Raw genomic sequence first — 23,048 nt, forward strand, 5'->3', positions numbered from 1 at the left:
ACAGTGTATGAGACAAAATCTGTCCTACCTAAAAGGGAAGGCTCCCCCTTCTCACTGTTCCTTGGATCAACTTAAAGTAAGCAAGAAGTTGAGAGATTTGTGAGGGGTGTTACCAATATTCTTTCCTCATAAATTTCAGGAAAGAATTCACTTACCCGCAGAGCGAGTAATGGGCAAGAAGAAACCTCTAACTACACTTCTATCTAGTAGCTGGAAACAGTGGTACAGATAAACCAACACCAACTCAAAGGCTGATTGAAAGTGTTGGAAGATTCCTCCTCCAATTCATGCCCAAGGGAGGGAATTCATAGATTACTATGAATTATTCAAAGGAAAATTTGTCTCTATGCCTTAAGTGTGCCTGAGAGCACAAATTGTGCATGTTCATGGATTTATTTAAAGACCAAGAACATGTCTCCTTGTCTAATTTGCACCCATGGACATGAATTTGCCTATGCCAAGGAATTTTTCTAAGTGTTCAAAATTTGCCTACCTAGCTCATCTATGCTCAAGGAAGAAATTGCAAAGAATGGTTGAAATTTGGCTAAATATGGAAATTCCCTCTCCAGATTTCAAATGCACCCATGGAACAGAAGTGACTTGAGCAATAGAATCAAAGTCCCCAAGGAGATATTTTGAATATGGCATCTTGACAAGTTAAAGGATGAAAGACATCATTGCAAGAAAGTTTTAGGATGAAGAAATCTAGTCTTAAAGATGTACAAGGAAAACATGAGAAATCTATCCTAGATATTCAAGGAAGACATTCCTGTCCTAGAGTTTTAGTTCTGATGTTCAAGACATCCAAGTTTCAAGTAATCCTAGACAAGGAATTCAAGGTTCAAGATCTCAAATATTTAAGTTCAAGTACAAGCATAGGAGGAAGAATGCAACATCTTGAAGTTCCTTCAAAAATCCAAAGCTCCCTGTGAGGAAAGAACAAGGAGGAAGAATTCGTTACGAAACAACGAGGAAAATATCCCATTCTAGACACTCAAAGAAAATATTTATGTTCTTGAGATTCACTTCAAGTATGAAATACTTCAACAATGACAAAATGCTTAGAAAGAATGACACTCAGTCACCTTCTAAAATTGCCATGCCCATATTCTTTGCATTTGAGGAAAGAAATAAATGACAAGTTATTTGGAGTAGATGACCATTTAATACTTTGTAGGAACCTTTGTCCATTATGGATCATCTTTAATCACTCTCCCACTAAGTGCACACCCTTCTTCTAATTAGTCTAAGCGTCCTCTCACTAATTTTAGATTCTTTGTCCAAGCCCTAACCCTAATTAGGGTTGAGGTGGCAAGATTTGGGCCATTGGTATCATTTCAATCCTATCCACTCATTGTAATTTGAGACCCATATAAATGCCTCATTTCTCATTGGTAAGGAAGTGATTTTGAGATTGTTTCTTAAGAGCTGCCTAGATAATAAAGTTGTCATTGAAGTTTGGTGATTTCTTGATGTATTTTGGTGCTTGTGTGTTCTCTTTGTTCTCTCACTTAGATTTGTTTTCAAGTGCTTAAAATGAATATGGTTGAGAATAGTGTTTTGGTGGAATCGTCTTGCTCGTACCTTTTGTTCTTAGGTGATTCTTAAGTGCAATATAAGATCGGTTCTAAGCCCCCTAATGTGGATGTTAACTTATATTATTAATGTGCATTGTTCATTATGATGGTGTTCATTGTGATGTGAAAATTATTTGCTCCATCCTTGAGGATTGTACAAGCTTTGTGTAGTTATTGAATTGGCAATGCAAAGTTTGGTAGATTTCATCATAGTAGTAGTCACCTTTCAAGCTATTATAATAGAATAGAACTTTCAACTCTACTCTCATTTACTCTCTACATATTTTGGGAAAACCCAAAAAAGTACTTTCACTAGCATGTATTTTGAATAGTTTTGATAGCTATTATTATCTGAATCATCTAAAGAACAAGTATGTAAGCCCACTCATGATACCAACATATCACATCTACTATTGAGCTTATCCACAATCAAGAACTTACATAAAAGAACCTTGGAGTCAATTGTATGATCTTTTGCAGTCTTAGCATACACATGATTTTAATCAAGAGAGGATAAGATATCTCAAAATTTGGTTCTAGTATTGGTATAGTCATAAAACACACATCAATAGGTTGCAAATTTGTTAATAAGAGAAGTGTTTCAGTTCTAAGAGCTCCCTAAGATCACAATGATTGGGACAGTAAATTTCTCAGTACATTACGACAAGAGTTATTATGACTAGTGTTGATGTCAATTTTGTACCACTACATAACATATAGCAATTGAATACTTGATATGGAATATCAAACATTCAACCCTCTCTTGAAAAGTAAATACTCATGAAGAACATGAGAAAACTCCAAGGTTCCTTACACTTATGGATACTAACTCAGTTATAGTAATGTGATTTGTTGGTTAATCACGTAGGCAGGCTTACATTATTCATTCGAAGACAACTTGGTGGTACTTCGCTTTGCTTGACTTGTTCTTTTCTCCTTGATCACTTTCACTTTCAACTACTACCACTAATTGCTTACTGCACTACTACTACTCCTATGAATGAAGTAATTAGCAAATGGATGGGGATCGAACCAAATGAAAGCTTGCCAATGGCACTACCTCCATTGGTGCAATGATTCTAAGGGATACTCTTAGGATTTTCACACTAATACCTATCTTCCAACCCAACTTGAAGTACAAGTGGAAAGATGAAATGCAAGTAGAACTCGGGAGCAATTGGACTAGATTATCACTCAAGGCTTCCTAACAAGCCGCTAGGATGCTAGTGGCCTAGTATATAGATCCCTATCAAAGATTCACTAACATCATCATACAACTAGCCATCTACTTCTACTCTAACAATATGAAATGAAATCCTACTTTAATTTGAGAGATGAGAAGAAACATGCAAATACACCAACATGATCATGTATATCGACCATGCAAGCCACAACAATGAATAAAGAACAATTTTGATAGTATTTTGACAACAATTCTCCAACATAACTCTCCTTTACAAATCAGAACAAAATGGCCTTATATAGAGGCTAAAAATTACAACAAGAGGCCAAGATTAAGAGGCAAAATCAACAACCATGATTAAACCTTACAAACCCTAATTAGGGTTGCCATCATTCAACCAATTACATGAGGGCACCAACTTTGTGGGCCAATGAGAAAATTACAATAATTTGTCAGCCAATGAGAACATAGGACACTTGGCATGATTTGATTGCATGCATAGGAAATTGCCACCTCATCAACCTTATAAATTTATTTAACTTTGAGATGAGGTGAAGCCTTGGATGCTTGAGCTCGTCCATAGAAACTTTCTCATCACCACTTGAACTTGCTTGTACCTGATGTGCTAACCTTGAAAGGGTGAGGTCTCCATGCCCTTGGGGTAATCTTGCCTTGGCCTCAATGGCTTGCCTAGATGCGAACCTCCTTGCAATTTGAGAGTCTTGCTCTTGGCCACACCTTGAAATTGAACTTGACCTCTTTCAACATTTCGTCTCACTTTTCTCATTCATTATCCTTGCCTTCCTTAACCTTCGTGGTCTTTTCTAACCTTCATATTTGAATTTGGTTTGCATGAATAGCCAAGCCTTGCCTAGCCTCAAATATTTTCAAATCACTTCCTCCAAATTTTCTCTTCCTTAAATTTCACTTTTCCTTGAGATTCACTTTTCAATTTTCACCACCTCTAAATCAAATAAAAGATGTGGGACCCCATATAGAATTGGTTTTGATTTTGCACTAACCTAGGTTGCAACTCTAAGTTTTCACTTATAATTCTAGCCCAATCAAATTTTCTCTTTCCATTTTCAATTTCATTAATAAAATAGTACATCCAATTGTCGAATTGCATACCTTGAGCCATGCCCATGATCTGGCTGAGAAGCACAATAAAGTTGCCATACTTCGATTTGAAATCTAACCGGGTGAGCTTTGACAGCCTGATAACTCCCTTCTTGCCTGTGTAACCAATTCTACCTTAGATGAATGAAGTAAGCATTGTGATTATCCTAAAACAACTTGGCCACCTGATCCATCATTACCATTGTCATGCCTTTCAATTGTACCATGTTCACTGTGCCGATTGTTGGTGTCACTTGCCTCACTTTCGAGAAGAAGGTGGTCTTTGGCATCATGTCTTCCATGTCTTTTTTGGTATTCGTTAATCAAATCTTTGTTAATGGGCCGATTTATGTAAAATATCTCGAACCCATTGTAGTTTTGTTTCCATAAGTAAGTGTAGTCGTCGGCTATCTTTGTACACCCTCAAAAAGTTTTTCTGATGGGTATTTAAGCATGACTTGTAGGTAGTCGTAGGTATGCAATTTTGTATTATTTTCTCTGTACTGCGAATTCCTGTCAGAGTTCTCTATTGTTCCTCATTTCAGTTTGAAAGACCTTCCCTATTTGGCTTTCTGATTTTGGTGAGATTCAACCCTCACCCTATTCCATTTTGCATTACTTGCTCAGATCTGGTAAATTCGTGCACCATCTTTGTTATAGATTCATTTATATAAATAGTTATATATCTTTGGGTTCCATTGCTCTAGCATTAATTGTTTGGCAAATACATGTTTTGGCATCTTGTTGTAACTCATTTTGCATTCACTGTGTGGCTCCTACATATCCCATGGTGTAACAGAATATACCGTATGGCCTCAATGAAACAACCGTATGACCTCCAAGAAACAACCGCACGACTACTAGCAGCTACCATTATTCTAGCATACACTCGAAACAGAGCATTATAGTGGTATCAGAGCTTCGATCTTGCCAGCCTGTGGACAGTGAATGAGAGTTTATAGTCAGAAGAGAAGAAGAACCCATTCCATTGATAGAATGGCTGTCGAACCAGAACTTGCAACTGCCAAACTCATGGCACTACTAAGAGAACTTGCGAGGAATCAGGTATAGATCGATAATACTCAACGACTCATGGAAGAAACTCTCAAGGATTTGGCAAACATTAAAATATCTGGTGAACAAAATGGTCACGGCAAAAACTCGATGTCGGGTAAAGCAAACCCTCATCTAGTACGCTCTCGACCTTCCATGTCGTCTTTTCCACCACGGACGGAGGCACCACATGGAGGGAAATAATCGACCTTTGAAGAAATGCAAGAACAACCGAGGGAAGATTGGAAGAATGCAAATTTGGAGGATGATATATGCTACAAAGATTACGCAGATTTGAGAATGAGATACTCAGGAGGTAGAAACAGAGGATATTTTAATGATGATCTCAAGAGGAAGTTGAGTAAAGTAAAGTTGTCTCCATTTGACAGATCCAAATCCATATCTGTGCAAGCATGGGTAATGAAGGCCAATACTTACTTTTAGCTTAATCCCATGCCAGAAGAAGCAATTAAATTTGAGGCATTACACTTGGAGGGAGTAACGCATGAATGGTGGCATCAAGACACCATCACACTGGGGCATGATCAAATAAATACATATACGAAATTCACTGAGAGATTGATAGATCTATTTGATGGTAAAGAATCAGAACTCAATTTCAAAGATTTGGCACAGCTGAGGCAAACTAGATCAGTCGACCAATACATTGCGGAATTTCAAAAACTTTGTGTTTTGGTCACAAACATTTCCGAAAGAAACGAATAGTGCTCTTCATGGACAGATTGACAGAACCACTGAAAGGTTGGATAAAGGGGTTCAATCTTGCCACCCTGTCGAAGGCCACTAAGAAGGCATAGAGTATGGCATCATCATCGGCGTCATCCTCTCAAAGTTTCTCACATTCCAAACTGCTGGTGTTTTCGAGGGACAAATATATTAAACCTCCGCCCAAGAAGCCGTCATTGGACAAAGCTACCAGACAAGAGCTCCTAAGGAAGAAACTATGTTTCAACTGCAAGTGACCTTTGGAACCTGGCCATAGATGCCTTGGAAAAGGAAAGATCCACTACATTGAGGTCATGTCCAACGATGAGGACCAACAGGAAGAAATACCTTTCGAAAACAACCAACATCACAACAACACCAACATGGTTAGTTTGAACTGTACGGAAAGAATTGCAGCATTGGTACGATGCGGAGGAACTATTGCCCTAGCCGGTAGCCCGAGGTGCATAGTATTTTTTGTATGGGGAACCCTTCAAAGAGAGGGTTATGGTGATGCTCGATAGCGGAGCCACTGTAAACTTCATAAACTCATCTCTGGTAAAGCGAAGAGGTCTACCTACAAAGACGCATGCAGGATTCTAGGTCAAGGTTGCCGAAGGGACTTTTTTGCCCTGCACACTCCTTGTTCCTCAGCTAACTATCACAATGGAAAATCACACGGTGACCAAGGATTTCTTCATAGTGGACCTTGATGATATGGAGGTTATTCTAGGCATACAGTGTATGGAGCCACTAGATGAATACACTCGGAGCTTCAAATGGATGGACTTCACATTTGTTGTCGATGGAAAGAAGGTTGTTCTCTGCGGAATGGCAAATGAGGGTCCGAAGGAAGTTTCTGCACATCGAATGGAGGCAATTTTCGGCATGATGACGTTGCTTGGGCTGCACATTGTTGTCTCGGCAGAACCTATAAAAGGGCAACAAGTACGTCCCCAGGAGGATGATCTTGAGAATATTTTGAGTGAACATGATAAAAAATTTAGACATTCCTCCTAGCATACTGCCTTATCGAGGGTTTGAACATACTATCGAGTTGGAAGCTGGAGCCAAGCCGGTCATAACCACACCCTACCGCCATCCCAAGAAATTCAAAGATGAGATCGAAAAGGCGATTCGGGAACTAGTGGAGAAAGGATGGATCCGTCCCAATTCTAGCTCCTTCGCGTCATCAATGGTATTGGTCAAAAAGGACAAGACAATACGCATGTGTGTGGACTACTATGCATTGAACAAAAAAACAATAAAGAATGGAGATCACATTCCAAGGATAGATGAGTTGTTGGATGAATTACATGGCGTAGTCTATTTTAAAAAAATAAATCTTTGTTTTGGATACCTTTAGATCCGGATGATGGAGGAAGACGTGGAAAAGACAGCCTTTCGTTGTCACTATGGGCATTATGAGTTCCTGGTCATGTCGTTCAGATTAACGAATGCACCTGCTACATTCCAATCATGCATGAATCGCATCTTCAACAAACAATTGTGTAAGTACTTATTGGTATTTTTTGATGATTTTCTTATTCGTAGCAGGACATGAGAAGAGCACTTGAAGCATCTGGATAGAGTCCTAAGGATCAATCTTTGTTCACCAAGCAATCCAAGTGTGAATTCGGTATGATAGAAATATTGTACTTGGGCATGTTGTCAGTAAATATGGAGTTCAAGTTCATCAGGAGAAGACCCAGGCTATCCTTGATTGGCCTCCCCCAAAATCACTCACAGAATTGCAAGGATTTTTCAGACTATGCAGTTATTACCAGAGGTTCGTTAAACGATTCTCTCAGCTCAGCACACCCTTAATGGATCTAACAAGGAAGGGTTCTTTCTAGTGGAATGAAAAGGCGTAACTCACTTTTGATAGGTTGGAAGAGGCAATAAGCACTTGTCCCATACTTGCATTACTTGATTTCACTTAACCATTCATTCTAGAGTGCGACGCATCCGGAGAAGGCATTGGTGCAGTACTGATGCAAGATACACCCCATAGCCTATGAGAGCAAGAAGCTTATGCAAATAGAACACTTATATTTCATTTATGACAAAGAGATGTTGGCCATCATACATGCACTAACCAAGTTCCGATAGTATCTGGTGGGTGACAAGTTTGTCATTCATACAAATCACAATAGCTTGAGATATTTTCTGAAGCAACGGGATTTGAACGAGAGGCAACAAAAATGGGTAAGCAAGGTTTAGGCTTTTGATTTTGACATTGAATATGTGAAAGGAAAAAACAATGTGATTGTAGATGCTTTGTCTAGGAAACCCGCCATCTACTTACTGACCCAAATTTCAGCTGAGTGGAAAGCACATTTGTTGGTAGAATATTCCAAATTTCAAAGACACATTTGCCTATGAGCTAATGGATGGCAACACCTAGGATGATCGGTACAAAGTGGTGGATGACATCATTTACTATAAGAATTAGATATATTTAGTACCAAAATCCAAATTGAAGTAGAAAATCTTGAAGGAGGTACATGACTCACCCTTGGTCGGATACCCAAGTTTCCTCAAAACTTACAGACGTCTTAGTGAGAGATTTTCATAGAAAGGTCTTAAAGGAGACATATTGCAATATGTAAGAGAGTCGAAACAAATCCAAACATATTCTACCCGCCGAGTTATTGCAACCTTTGCCAATTCCAAATTAGAAGTGGGAAAGTATCTCAATGGATTTCATAATTGGACTTCCCAAGGTGAATGGAAAGGATTGTATCTTCGTGGTAGTTGACAGACTGACAAAGTACGCAATTTCTTCACCATTCCCTCAGATTTTCAAGCCATACAAGTTGTCAATTTGTTTTTTAGAGAAGTCTTTCGTTTGCACGGGTTACCCCGAAACATTGTCAGTGATCGGGATGGGCGATTTATCAGTATCTTCTGGACAAAACTATTTCAGTTGGAGGGGACAAAATTGTCACCAAGTACTAGTTACCACCCTCAGATAGACAGATAGAGATTGTGAACAAGTGGCTTGAAGGATACCTTCAGAACTATGTTTTGGCACAACAACGGGTGTAGGTCAAATGGATACACCTAGGGGAATATTGTTACAATTCCACGTACCACATGTCCATCGGGATGACACCATTTAAAGCTCTATACGGGTATGAGCCCCTTTCCTTCATCGACATAGTTTTGGGAGATAGTCACACACCAAGGGCAAGGGATTGACTTTAGGAGGGACAGGACATCTAAAGATATCTGAAGGAAAACTTACAATGGGCACAAAATCAACAAAAAATGTATGTCGACAAACACCGAATAGAGAGAACTTTCAAAGTAGGAGACTTGGTCTACCTCGGGCTCCAGCCATATTGACAATCCAAAAGAAAAACTGAAGTCACGATTTTATGGCCCTTATCATGTAGTTCATCGCATTGGTGAAGTTGCCTACGAGCTAGAACTTTCGAAGAGAAGCTGTATCCATAACGTTTTTCATGTTTCCTGCTTGAAGAAAGCCATGGTACAGAACATCACGGTAGCTATAGACCTACCACCGCTCAATGAAGAAGGAAGGCTCATATTGGAACCAATCGAGATTATTGAAGTATGTGAGAAAACCCTGCGGAACCGAACGGTGAAGGAATATTTGGTACGCCGGAAATAGTTGCCACTAGATAACGCAACTTGGGAAGTTGAGCACATTCTACAACATTCGACATTATGTTTGCTTGAGGACAAGCAAAATCTAGGACGAGGATTGTAATATCTTCATCATAAAATAAATTATTAATCAAATCTTTATTAATGGGTCGATTGATGTAAAATATCTCAAACCCATTTTAGTTTACATAGGTAAATGTATCTGTCGGCTATCTTTGTACACCCTCGAAAAGTTTCCCGATGGGTATTTAAGCACAGCTTGTAGGTAGTCCTAGGTATGCAATTTTGGATTATTTTGTCTATACTACAAATTCCTGTTGGAGTTCTCTATTGTTTGCTATTTTGGAAATAAAAGACCTTCCTTATTTGGCTTTCTGGGTTTGGTGGGCTTCAACCCTCACCTTATTCTGTTCTGCATTACTTGCTCGGATTTGGCAAATCCGCACACCATCTTTCTTATAGATTTATTTATATATAGTTATATATCTTAGGGTTTCATTGCTCTGGTATTAATTTTTTGGCAAATACATGTTTTGGCATCTTGTCGTAACTCATTTTGCATTCACCGTGTGGCTCCTGCATACCCTGTGGCCTCCAAGAAGCAATCGTATGGCCTCCAAGAAACAACCATGCAGCTACTAGCAGCTACCATTATTTTGGTGTGCACCCGGAATGGAACGTTACACTAACATTTGTTAGAATCTGAAAAGATTAATAACCCAGAAAACTAGTGCAAAGAGTAAATATCTAAACTATGAATGCAAATGATACAAAATCAAAATAGCATCATAGAGTTAGTCTCCAAGAGAGTAATGCAAATGCTGGAAGCAAAATAGCATTAAGAGGATGCAAAAATAAGAGATACAAATACAAGCCAGGTAGCATGCTTATATAGGCTAGGAAGAGGGAGGAGGTGGCAACACCAACCAATGAGGAGCAACCATCTATTGGACTAAAGATAGAAAAGTATCTTCCCAAGATAGCTAATGGATGCTCACATGTAGGAAGGTGACACCTCACAACCATTCACCTAATAAGACATGCTTTATTAACCTAAGCGAGATTATTAAAAGTGTAGGAAAAACCTAGCAAAATAGAAAAAATAAAAAACTACACTAACACCCCCCCATAAGCGAAGCTTAGGTGGATGTAGAAATGGGTCCCGGCAAAGAGGCCATGTTAGGTACCCAAGTACAATGCAAGAAGATGCAACCTCTGAAAGTGGGGAAAGAGAGAAAACCACATGGGAAAAACCCTCCCCCAAAAAGAGGTAAGAACCTAGTGAAGAACTGAAGAAGTCTCCCGCTAGGTAAATTGTCCCCTAAAACAGGAACAAGGAATGATCATGAAGAAGCAGCATCACTGAAGCATGAAGAACCGCAAAACTCTGTCAAAATGCTGATCTGTAGAACCTCCATGGAAATAGAAGGCACGAACCATCAACCAAAGAAGCATAGAACAACAATATAACCTCCCCTTAAGGTAGGTGAGGTGACAGGCAGCTGAAAAGATGGGCCAAAAATCTCCTACAACACAGGAGCCAAACACATCGAGAGTGAGGTACAAACACAAATAAAGGCATGTGTCATCGACACTACATGAGGAATTAGAGAAAGAGGGCCTATAAGCGGCAAACAACTATCCCCCCCATGGCACTTTATATAATAGTGCGAGTACAACGAATCACAATGATGAAAAGGATCCCGAAACGCAAGAGTGGCACTTTATCTCAGTGCGTTGCATAAAGATGCTTACAATGAATATCAACAATGATCAGAAAAAAACATAAGGCTGAAACAACAGAAGGTAAAGCCCAAAACGAAGCAACTGAAGCAACAAAATCGATCTCCGGACCTGAAACAAACAGAATATCCACCAAAATGTTAAAACGCAAAAGACTGAATAGGATGTGTCTGGAACAGAATCTGGAACAACAACCAACATCACTGGAAAGAGCACAGAAAGAGCTTTTCAGCGATATAAAGAAGTCCAAAAACGGAGATCGAAAGCTCAAGATACACCTCTCGGAGTGCAAAATAGAACATCCAGCTTTGACTGCCATAACAGGCAACCAAACTACATCAAAACTCAAAAACACCTATACTAGTATCTCCGTCTTAGAACTAGCTTTCCGACGCTTCTTTCGGATCGGAAAAATACCTCCGTATGCAAAAGCTATGGCCAAAAAATCGAAGGCAGGTCCAAAATGACCCTAGGGAGGTGCAAGGTGCTGATGCAGGATGACGTCATGCTAACGTCAGCAAAGCAGGAGATTAAAAATGACGGCCTCTGCCTTGTCGTAGCAAAAAGATGCCACGTGGCAGTGCCACATGGCAGTACGAATGACCTGTGGCAGGGGCGACGTGGTGGGTCCACGTGGCAGTGTGCCACGTGGCGCCCAGGCCACGTGTCACCCCTGCTGGCGCTGACTGTGCTACAGATCAGTGACGGAGCGTACAGCGGGGTGCTGACGGGGCGGACGGCGGTCGGAGCGGCGGTTTGAAGATGCGCCGCCAGCGGAGGTTGCTGAAGGGCGGCGCCGGAGTGGCCCGCGGGCGGTGCCGAGCCGCAGCGGCTCAGCGGCGGTGCTGCCGGTGGCAGCGGCCGGCGAGCTGCGTGGCGGCGGCCGCTGGGTGGTGCGGCGGTGGCCGCCGGGTGGCCGCCTGGCGGAGCGCGCCGATAAATTTTTTTTCGACCCTGCGTCCGTACGATCCGTACGGCAGCGTCCAGGGAGGCTTCAAAAAATCCCCAAAATTGCCCTGTGGCCAAAAACAACAAGCTTTATATGACTCTTGACTGCAAACGGCATTCCGGATCCAATGGTGATGTCCGTTTGGGCTGAAAGTGCTCCGAAAATTTTCTGATCTCCTGATTTGAAGAAAAATTGCATTTAAATCTGCGATTGCCAACGGAGAGGGGTATGGTTGTAGCTTTGCATGCTCGATTCTGAAAAATATATAGCTTGCATGCAAAATCTGAAAGATACCCAGATAGTTTTTCGGGGCTGCGAACAAAACCCAGAAAGCGTTTTTCTTGTTGATGAATAGAAGATGTTGCTCTGCCTTTAACAGTAAAAAACGGCTCCAAAAATCAGAAAACGACCCCAGCAACCAAAATATGACATGCAAATGCTGGATCAGCTTCTTAAGTCCATCAATGGCATGCTGGAACCTGCAAAACTGATTGAAAACTCCAAATATGCAAGTTGGTTGTCAGATTTGAGATTGAAACCCCAAAGAAAAACTGTTTTTGTCAAAACTTTTCTGATTCTCAGGATCATCCAAAGATGCAAGAGAAGAGCATACTTCGTTTTTCAAAAAACTACAATAAAGTTTATTTGCCCCCCCCGAATCTCTCAAATAAGGAAATTAAAATCTACTCTTGCACATAGAAAAGCTCTGATACCATGTTAGAATCTGAAAAGATTAATAACCCAGAAAACTAGTGCAAAGAGTAAATATCTAAACTATGAATGCAAATGATACAAAATCAAAATAGCATCATAGAGTTAGTCTCCAAGAGAGTAATGCAAATGCTGGAAGCAAAATAGCATTAAGAGGATGCAAAAATAAGAGATACAAATACAGGCCAGGTAGCATGCTTATATAGGCTAGGAAGAGGGAGGAGGTGGCAACACCAACCAATGAGGAGCAACCATCTATTGGACTAAAGATAGAAAAGTATCTTCCCAAGATAGCTAATGGATGCTCACATGTAGGAAGGTGACACCTCACAACCATTCACCTAATAAGACATGCTTTATTAACCTAAGCGAGATTATTAAAAGTGTAGGAAAAACCTAGCAAAATAGAAAAAATAAAAAACTACACTAACAACATCCACCATCCTAAACACTTATTCCTACCCCTTCGTTCTAAATGATATGGACTACACTTATCAATCTCCAAATTTTTTTTCTAAAGATGGAATCTAACTTACTTCTGCCTCTTCAAATCCTATCTCTACGCTTATCAATCTCCAAACTTCAATCCTAGGGGTGGGGCTACCACTTATTTTTGCCTTTTCATTACCTTAGAATGGACTACACTTATATCTCCCAACTTCAATCCTAGGGTGGTCTAGCTTATTTCTATCTCTCCAAGTGTCCTATCATGAAATTTACACTTATATCTCCCAACTTAAATCCTATCAATGGAAATGATGAAGTGGTGGATGAATAGTGCAAAAAGAAGATAAGGGAAATGAACCAAGCGAGAACAAGGAATAAAATATGCCTTTAAAACCAATCATCACCTCTAAAAATGAATGAGAATCTTACATTAAATCTGCCTTCTACCAACAATCGGGCCTCTTCAAGTTGAGATCTGATCTCAAAAGATTCAATCCTCCTTGCAAATAATGAATCTCTAGCAAAAATCAGAATTCACCAACCTTGTCTCTCTTGAAAATTCTCCAATATGCAAAATCAGATCTCATGCAAATTCTGCCCCCTTGTGAAATTTGCCCGGCTCTACAAAACCAGACTTTCCAAGACAACCTTGCTGCCCTTTAACCAATTTCAGACCTTCAAAATCGCCCAACTAGGGCAGGAAATCATTGCCCTAAGAAGAAATCTTAATCCCCCCAAGAAAAAATTGCCAACTTCCAAAATTTTGCCCTCAAAATCGTGCCTCTACCGCAAATTCAAGTCTGCACTTTAAAACTCTGCCATACTACAAATTTCAGCCAACTAGGGCAGAAAATTGCCCCTAAAATACAGAATTGCTGCCTCCAAAATTTGCCTAGCTAGCGTAGAAAATTGCTGCCAAAAATCAGAAAATCAGTCCTCACAATCAACTATGTTCCCCTCCAAACAAATTTGGTGCTCCACAGAATGGAAGGTGGTGGAATGAGAAATGAAGAGGAGGAGCCTCTTCTTATACCAAAATTTTGCCTCCTTGAATAGGGCCTACCTGCATTGGAGGGAAATTAAATTAAATAAGGGGTTTAAATTAACCAAATCCGAAATTACCATAAGCCCTAAAATTGAAATTTAAAAAAAAAAGTCATGTAGGCCTCTAATATAGCTTTAAACCTTCCCCATTGTGGACCCAATAATTTACCTTGAATTTTATACCTCCTAGGCCTTAAAATGCATTGAATTTAACACACAAAAGAGGCCAAATTAAATTTCCAAGTTACAAACACTCTGCCCAAAATATGATTTTACTTTCAATTTCACTTCCTTTTAAAATTTCAAAATCCCCCCCAGGCAATTTAATATCAACTTAATCAAATTTTGCACTTCAATCCAATTTCAATTTTTTGCTATACAATTTCAATTTGTAATTAAAATAAATCCTAATTTCGCAATTCAATTTCATTTGAAATTCAATTTCACCATCAAAAAATTTCTTTTCACCATCAAAGTTTTTTTAGATTTCAACAAATTCATTTTGAAAATGCTCTAGCTTATACAATTATATCAAATTTTCAAAAATCCATCTAAGTCTAAAATTTGCAAATTTATCCTGCCAGATATTATTTTAACCATCAAAAAAATGCTGTTGAATTTTGTTTGGCCTAAGGACAAAATCACATGTTTCGAAAAATCAAGTTTAGCACTAGTTGAAAATAAACCGAATCCCTCCTAGAGACCAAGATGTCCAAGGTGTAAAATTACCAATTCGAAACCTTTGGACAACTCCAAAAATTCACTAAGGCAAACAAAGACTTACAACACCAGGGAAAATTGCCAAGGCCTGCCCGAAAAAGGGGGTTCCCCAAAGTTTTGGGGCGATGGTGTGAAAACCTCACAACAACTAGCAAGTACAAAATTGACACCAAATACCAGCAAGATGAGAGTAAATAAAGGTGTTGAAAGTCATCTTCATAATTACATTTCAGGCTAGCTACGGGTTTGAATTTGATGGCTTCACTTAGTTGAGTATTGTATGATTATTGAAGGATTTGATGAGAACAAATCCACAAATCCTGTAGAACACTTGCATGCAAAAACTTGTCACGGAGAAGAAAAAGACGAGAAGACAAGTGTTTGGCTTTGAAATATGCAAGAATATATTATCAGACAAAAAGAATGAGTAAAAATATACAATGGATCAATCCTTATAGAAGGAGATCGTAAACCTAAGAGGGAAACCCTGAGAGGTAAGTGACATTTAATAATTAATATTTAATAATTAAATGGGAATGCATGTGCATAAAATGAAATCTTAAGTAGGGAGTAAAGGTAATTTAATAAATGAAATGAAATTAATCCTTTACTCTAACACCCCCCCTTAAGATGAGCAACAATGTGGCTACAACAATGCATGAAAAAGCAAGGAAACTACAATGCCAAAAGCATAAATGGGTCTCGACAACATGGCCTAATGAGGTACCCAGCACAACCAAATCTTTGTACTCTCCATCCCTAGGAAGCTACAAGAGAGAGGACAAGGTGAATAGAATCCATCTTGGCAACAAGAGTGAAGGTCTCAGAGTAATCAATACCCTCCACCTATGGCAAGCCATTCGCAACAAGACATGCCCCTATCAAGAGAACCATCTGCAGCAAAGTTGGTACAATACACCCACTTGATTCGAACCAACTTTCTTCCTTTTGGAAGAGGACAAAGATCCCAAGTGTGGTTCTTCATCAAAGAAGAGTACTCCTCATCCATAGCCCTATCCCAATTTGAGTGTCCTATCACCTATGAAAAACTCTGTGGATCATCTGAAATGACATAACTCAATACTCCAGTACCAGATGTTTGACCATGAGTATGACGAGAATCTGAAGGATCTCCTTCCATAGATCCAGTTGCATCAATAGTATTACGAGTCCACTTGCGTACTTGCGGAACATCAAGGGGAGGAGGGTAAGGTGGATCATCATCAAGATCTTCTTCAAAGGATAAAGAATCCTCTAGAGAAGAAGAGGAAGTATTAGGTAGTGAGGGAGAAGCTGGTGATAGAGGCTCCATCAGAGGATAACACTCATCAAACTGGACATCTCGCTGAAATAAGACCTCTCTGGAATTAGGATCAAACAACTTGTATGCCTTAACATCCTCACAATAGCCAAAAAATATGAGTGTTGGACTCTTCCTCTCCACAACTTTCCTCTGTGCATCTGGAATAAATGCCCAAGCCTCACTACCAAAGATACAAAATGTAGAAAAATCGGGCTTGATGTGAGTACAAGCCTCCTTGGGAGTCAAATGTCGCAATGCCTTGTTAGGCATCCGATTTTGAATGTAGTTGGCACAATTGATAGCCTTAGCCCAAAAAGGACTCATATCTCGAAATTGTATCATACAATTGGCCATCTCCCATAATGTTCTATTCTTTCTCTCGACAACCCCATTTTGCTGTGGAGTATGGGGAACTGTGAACTAATGATGTAAACCATGCTTAGTGCAAAAATCTTTGAAAGATTGATTCACATATTCCTTGTCATTCTCAGTGTGTATACGCCTGACAAAAAGACGAGACTACTTCTCCATAAATGTCTTAAAGATTTGAAATGAATCAAAGACATCAAACTTGTACTTAAAAAATTACACCCATATGTGTCTAGAGAAGTCATCTTTGAAGGTGAGCACAAATCAAGAACTTGAAAAAGATGGAGTGGGGAGTGACATAGGATCACTGAGTATCAACTCCAATGGTACCTTAACACGTGTGGATCTACCTACTGGAAAAGATTCTCTGTGATTGTCAAGTGCACAACCTCAACAAATATCGTTAGTACAAGAGATCTGAGGTAGCCTAGTCACTAGCTCTTGTGTACTCATTTGTTGTAGATATCTTTAGTTGACACGGCCAAGATGCTCATGCCAAAGTTTTCTCACTATGTTTGCATGAGCAATAAGAGAAACACCTGTAGAATCAGAGTTCTCAAAGCCATCAAATTGATATAAGTGACTGTAAATCAATATTCCCAGTAGCAATAACCAAATCAAGATTGTGGAGTTCTCGAATAACCACATCATGTGGTGAGAACTCAACTGTCTTACCAGAGCCAGAATGTCAAATTTGATAGACAGACAAGAGGTTCGTAGAAATGGTCGGAACTAATAGAACATCCTGTTGGGAACCTGTCAGATTTGACATCATTAACAACACAACAATTGTTCTAATTGTAGTTTCCAATAGAACCACCCTCCAAAGAGATAGTACCTGAGCCTAAAACTGAAAGTTGTGTAGAGTCACCAACTGCAATTTGTGTAGTAACACTCTGAGCAAGTGAGGTAACCAAATTAGTTGACTGTTTCATATGGTGGGAAGCAGTTGAATCAATGATCCAAGTAGCAGAAGAGACAAAGCTCGTGCAAAAAGAGCATGTCCTTTCCCTGTAGGAGGTGGTGACTTCGGAGAAGCAATACTGTGTTGTCACATGGCCTCCTCTAAAGCCTTAAAACATTTCAAACACCTAGAAATTGGATGTCCTTCCTCGCCACAAAAATTGCAAGGATCACCTATAAACTTCTTAGTCTTGGAAGAAGATTCACTAGACTTGGAAGGTTTACCCTTTAGAGTAGATTCTACGTATTTGATCTAGGAGATGGCTTGGAGGAACTCACGCTGCCAGTTGAATCTATTTTGGGCTTCGCTTTCGGCTTCGGCTTCCTTGTAGATGTTTGAGCAACCAATGCTTGGTTCTTTGATCCTGGTAGAGTCCAACTATGTAAGTTTGGTCTTCTCTCTAGTCATCCAATTACAAAATATCTCAAATGTGGGCATGGTAAATCTAGGACCCAAAGCATCCATAATGGAATGGAAGGTAGAAGAGAAAATCTGAAAGTTTCCTCAAAGCTTTGACACAATTAGGTAGATGCACTTTGTATCAGTCTTGTTCTTCCCACAACCCTGTAACAAATGATCTTTGTTGTTTAAATCTCATCAAAAAATCTTCATGGAGGGAAAAGAATCAGGTACAAGTGATGTAAGCTCTGCCTCAATCTAAGGTGCCCTGAACTCATTGATGGTACCAAACAAATTCTTGAACTTGGCCCACATCTCTCGAGGAGTATCACACTGTTGCCCGATTATATAACTTTAACAATTTTATAAGTCACGGTTAATTTTTGAAACTTGTCTCGTTTTAAGCTTTAAATTGATCTTTTTATCTCTGAATTTTTGTGAAGTTTTGAATCTTCAACATCTCCAACTCGTTCTCAGCTTTGCCCAGCATTTGAAATTTTCAAAATCCGGCTTTTGAGCTTCAACTTATCGCAGGTTAATGGAGAGACCCAAAATATGCGTTTTCAAGTTTATCATTAACCATTAACCTCTCAAAAAAGGTTAATAATAACTTTCAAATCACGCATTTTGGAGCAGGTTAATTAACCTCTCCAAAAATGCGTATTTCTTAACCTCTCAAAAAGGTTAATGATAACTTTCAAAACACGCATTTTGGAGTAGGTTAATTAACCTCTCCAAAAACATGTATTCATTAACCTCTTTGAGACGGTTATTAACCTTTTGAGTTTCTCAATGAGAAATCAAACATGTAAATGGTTTTTAAAAAAGGGGGTCAAAGGATCCGCCTGATGAGAAGATGAAAGCCATTAAAGTTTTGGAAAAGCAGAAGCCATTCGCAAAATTTATTCCAATAAAGATTGACTTCATTTAACCGGACTCATTCATGATTTGAGAAAGGTGCTGTGCCATCCAATTTTGTACCCGAACTTCAATGGGTTGTTGTTCGTGATACTTTCCCATCAGATGTGCATTTGATGAATCCATAGTTCATCTGCTCGGTGGAGGCAAATCTGCTGATGTCTTACTGTGAAGAGACAAATGAATTCAATGCAATAGGGCTTTGTTACAAATAAATGCATAGGAAGAATCAAAGGAAGTCAGTGAAACGAGCTTGAGAGGCACGGTTTTTGACTAAGAGCAGTCACAGGCATGACACATGAGGAAATTCAAATAAATATTGCAGATGTCTGGCTTGAACAATAGAGATAGATCTGTGAGAGTACCTTTGAGCATGAATACAGTAGGGGTCACAATGTGTGGAAGTTATTTGACATAATATTCCTCTCGTTCATGCCTACGTACGCACGGGACATCTACACCTGAACAGTCAACAAAGGTAAACCTGCAATGTATTACACAGCCTCACGCCTTGGATGTAAACAATCCACATGAGTAAGAGATTCTCTAATCACCTCATTGCCAACCTGCGATAATACCTGCTGTTTGAAAATTTGGACGTCTCTACTTTCAACACATGGTATTTGGAATGATGAAATTACAACCACAAGTCATAGATCGTTTGATGTAATGCCTCAATAAGAAGTTGGTGGGCATGAACAAGGCATGTAAATTGTTTAACGAAATGCTTGAGAGATGAAATGATCATGTCTTCCTCCTGGCCCGGGGCTCTAGAAGCTTCATTAAGTTTATCTTCAAACATGAAAATGGGGTGTCACATACGTTGTCCTGAGCCTTGAAGAAATGACAGATTGGGCATGATAAAACAAACACAGAGTAGCAATATCGAAGCATTCAATAATGAAGGTAACTAATACATTGGGGTGGTATCAAAAGAATTGCAAAGAAATATTCAATCTAATACAATTTGTTGTTATGAGTAAATAATTGTCAACAATATCCTTGTGAATGCCTAATACAGACTCCAAAAAAATGGTGATCCCCAATCAAATGCATAGTGGTAAGCCATATATATGCAAAATCTGAAATCATAGAGAATGTGATCAAATTGTTTGATCAAATGACAGTTGAGGATTGATCAAGATATTATAAAATAATGTTGATAGATTTGTTTGCTATAATGCCTGATTTATCATTCTGAAGTTGGAAATAAATAGACGGTGTAGGGTTGAAGACATTTGGTGTAGTTGAGAAAAAGATCAATAATCAAACCATGAAATACAAATATCAGAGGCCGGATTATGCCCCCATTTTAAAAAGTACGCTTCCAGACATTGGTGATACCATTTTAGGAAATGTTTGCCTTCAAGATTTTTGGTCATTTCTTGAGAGCGACGAAAAGACCCCTTTAGCCGTAAAGATATTGGGTTGTGGTTCTCGCAACCAAGAAGAGGGAAATCTCAATTTGGCAAATCCATTCACAGGTCGTTGTTAAAAGAAGATGTGGCAAACATGGTGACCCTATTAAGTAGGATCGTTGGTCTTTGGGATTCGCACGAGTTTGAAGGTTGGATGTTCCTGTTTATCAACATGATCTGTGAAGGAAAACAACATATTGATTGGGCTGAAATTATCAGCGACTCATTGCATAGACAACTCATGGGACTTCAAGAAAATGACTATTTTTATATGACTTCATACCTTTTCTATGCTATTGCAAGTACCGAAAGTTGGCCAAGACTTAACCGGCAGGGTGTTTATGATGATACGACCATCATTTATAATCATCTTCCTCAAATTCAATATGATAATAGCCTACACCATTTTAGAAGAGTGAATGATGCATTCACAATGTTAACTGTAAGGGAGAATTAGGGGAATTCTAGACTCAGAATTTTCACCGGAAGCAGCGATAAAAGTACAAAAATATGGAAGTGTTTTCATACAATTCCTGAAGTTTACTTATATCAAGTTAGTTGCCTATGATGGGTGTCCACTAATGCTACTTAGATTTGTTGATGATAAATTGGTCTTGATTGAAATATGTAGGCAGATTAGTCAAATCAATAAACTTTGCAGGAACAGGAGGATAGATGAAATACCTTTTCCTATCGGCATCGGATATTATAGTTGTGATACTACATCAGATGCCAGGAACATTGAAAGATCTATTGCCACAATAAATTTGCATCCTTACACGATGCGTTTCCCTTATGACAGTAAGGGCTATGTAGTGAATGAATTAAAGTTAAATCCCAGTCTTGGTCACTTCCCGGCTCTAGAAGACTTTTGGGAGGATTGCGAAAATGATTTCAAAGTCAGGAAGAGAGATTGGATGCGGCTTAGAGTACGGCAGGTGATAGACTTCAAGTTGGACATTGATGTGACAAGTGTTGATGATGATGAGGTTTCTTTGGTCGACCCTTACTATTATGAGAAAATTGAATTGCTAGATCTCCCTCCTTTTGATTGGTCAATTCCCGAATTAAAAAGCTTGAAGGAGAGGTCTGCCTATGTTCTTAAAAGGACAAGAGACTGGATCAATAAAGTCAAAGCCGAAAAAGCAACTGGTGAATTTCAAAATAAAGAGAGGAGAAATAATAAAGGGGAATCATCTCGGATGGCAATAGAGGCAACTTTTAGTGAGAAGATACAACAACTGGATATAGGTGCTCAAGATCGGGATGAAGGTCTGAATCAGCCGGATAAGTTTACAGTCAAAAGAAAAAGGACAAGAATGAAAGGTAGAATGAATTAGGAAAGAAATGAATCCAATGAAAAAGATCAAAGAACTCCTCAAATTGCTGAATCACATGTCCCTGTTACATTCGCTCATGATGGTAGTGATTCCTCATTCAAGTCTCTCTCCTCCTGAGATGCCATTAATAGACATCACGCAGTTAGATAACCAGTTATCTAATTCAGAAGACTTAATGATGATTGCTGAAAATATAACCAGTGATGTGCAAGCTTCAAATACTACACATTTATGGTTCCAGAACAGTCTTCAAAAAAAGAAGAAAGTTGTTCAAATGATTCTGCCTCCATTAGATGTAATCTCTAGTATTCTTCAGAACCCTCCTAAGGTGAAAAAGACCAAGGTGATGTCCAGATTAGCTATTGATGAAACTTCAGGCAACTTGTGTGTGGAATTAGCCAAGCCTATAATTGAAAAGAGTGTTGATGAAGCATCCGAATCAGATTTCATTCTAGATAAGGTTGATCTTGGTCCTTCTAATGCAGAAAGAAATTTTCAAAATTTTGAAGTGACTGCCGCTTAGATGCTACAAAGGGCGAAGAAAAAGAAAAGAACTAAGGAGCAACTCAAGGAATAAGTTCAGATGTTGGTATCATATATTAATTCAATCAGCAATCCCTTTAATGCCAAAGCAGTGATCACTCCACTAGTTTTAGCAGGTCCTGATGGTATTTTAGATCATACTGTTGTTGAAAGAATAGACAAACACAAGTCACATAGTATGATGATCGTAGCTTGGATAAACACGATGATAGAGGATGCTTCAAAACTTATAACTAAAGTGAAGGAGATATATGGAAAAGCCATCGAACAGATACAGGAAATTTCTAAAGAGCTGGAAAATAGCAAAGAACAGAAATCCACTTGGCAAAAAGTAGTTGATGAATTAAAAGAAATGGCCAAGTTAGATACAAGCGTCTTACTTCTTGAGAAAAATATTGCTGATCCAAGTGACAACCAAACACATATCTGGAGTAAAAGTGTTGGTTGGAAGATGATTAACATCAACAAAGGGATCACTGAGTTTGAAAAGCTAATAGCTTCTTTGGAGCAGTTGAAAACAAAAGTTACAGATGAATTAATCTCTACTATCACAGGTGGGGCGCCAGTGAGTGACCTTCAGCATGTTGATTGTTAGTTTCTCCTTGATTCCTTCAGTGTCCAGATTCATTCAGAAATAGAGAACCGTATATCAGATGCTGAAACTATGATGAAGCTCAGCCTGGTTGCAGTCACTCTGGGAGAATGTAACATTTCAGCCTATCGACAAGAGTCAGAAGAAATTCAAGATAGATACTTCACAGCCAAACTCAGGATGGAAAATGTGTTCATTCCGAACTATGAATCGATGATGATCATCCTAGATGCTTACAGGGCTTTTCGGGATAGATCAATTGTGTCTAGATAGATAGAGTTAGTAGCTAGAAAA

General features: G+C 39.1%; 1 protein-coding gene across 1 annotated transcript in view; it reads left to right on the top strand.

The window, feature by feature from the left end:
• LOC149544373 (D-xylose-proton symporter-like 2) overlaps nt 1–23,048 on the top strand; it is a 205,550-nt gene that overhangs the window by 163,955 nt on the left and 18,547 nt on the right. The gene's annotated exons all lie outside the window — the stretch shown is intronic.

Source organism: Cupressus sempervirens, chromosome 8 (genome assembly GCF_028749045.1).
Source record: "Cupressus sempervirens isolate cs-2001-9-10 chromosome 8, ASM2874904v1, whole genome shotgun sequence".
Taxonomy (NCBI): Eukaryota; Viridiplantae; Streptophyta; class Pinopsida; order Cupressales; family Cupressaceae; genus Cupressus; species Cupressus sempervirens.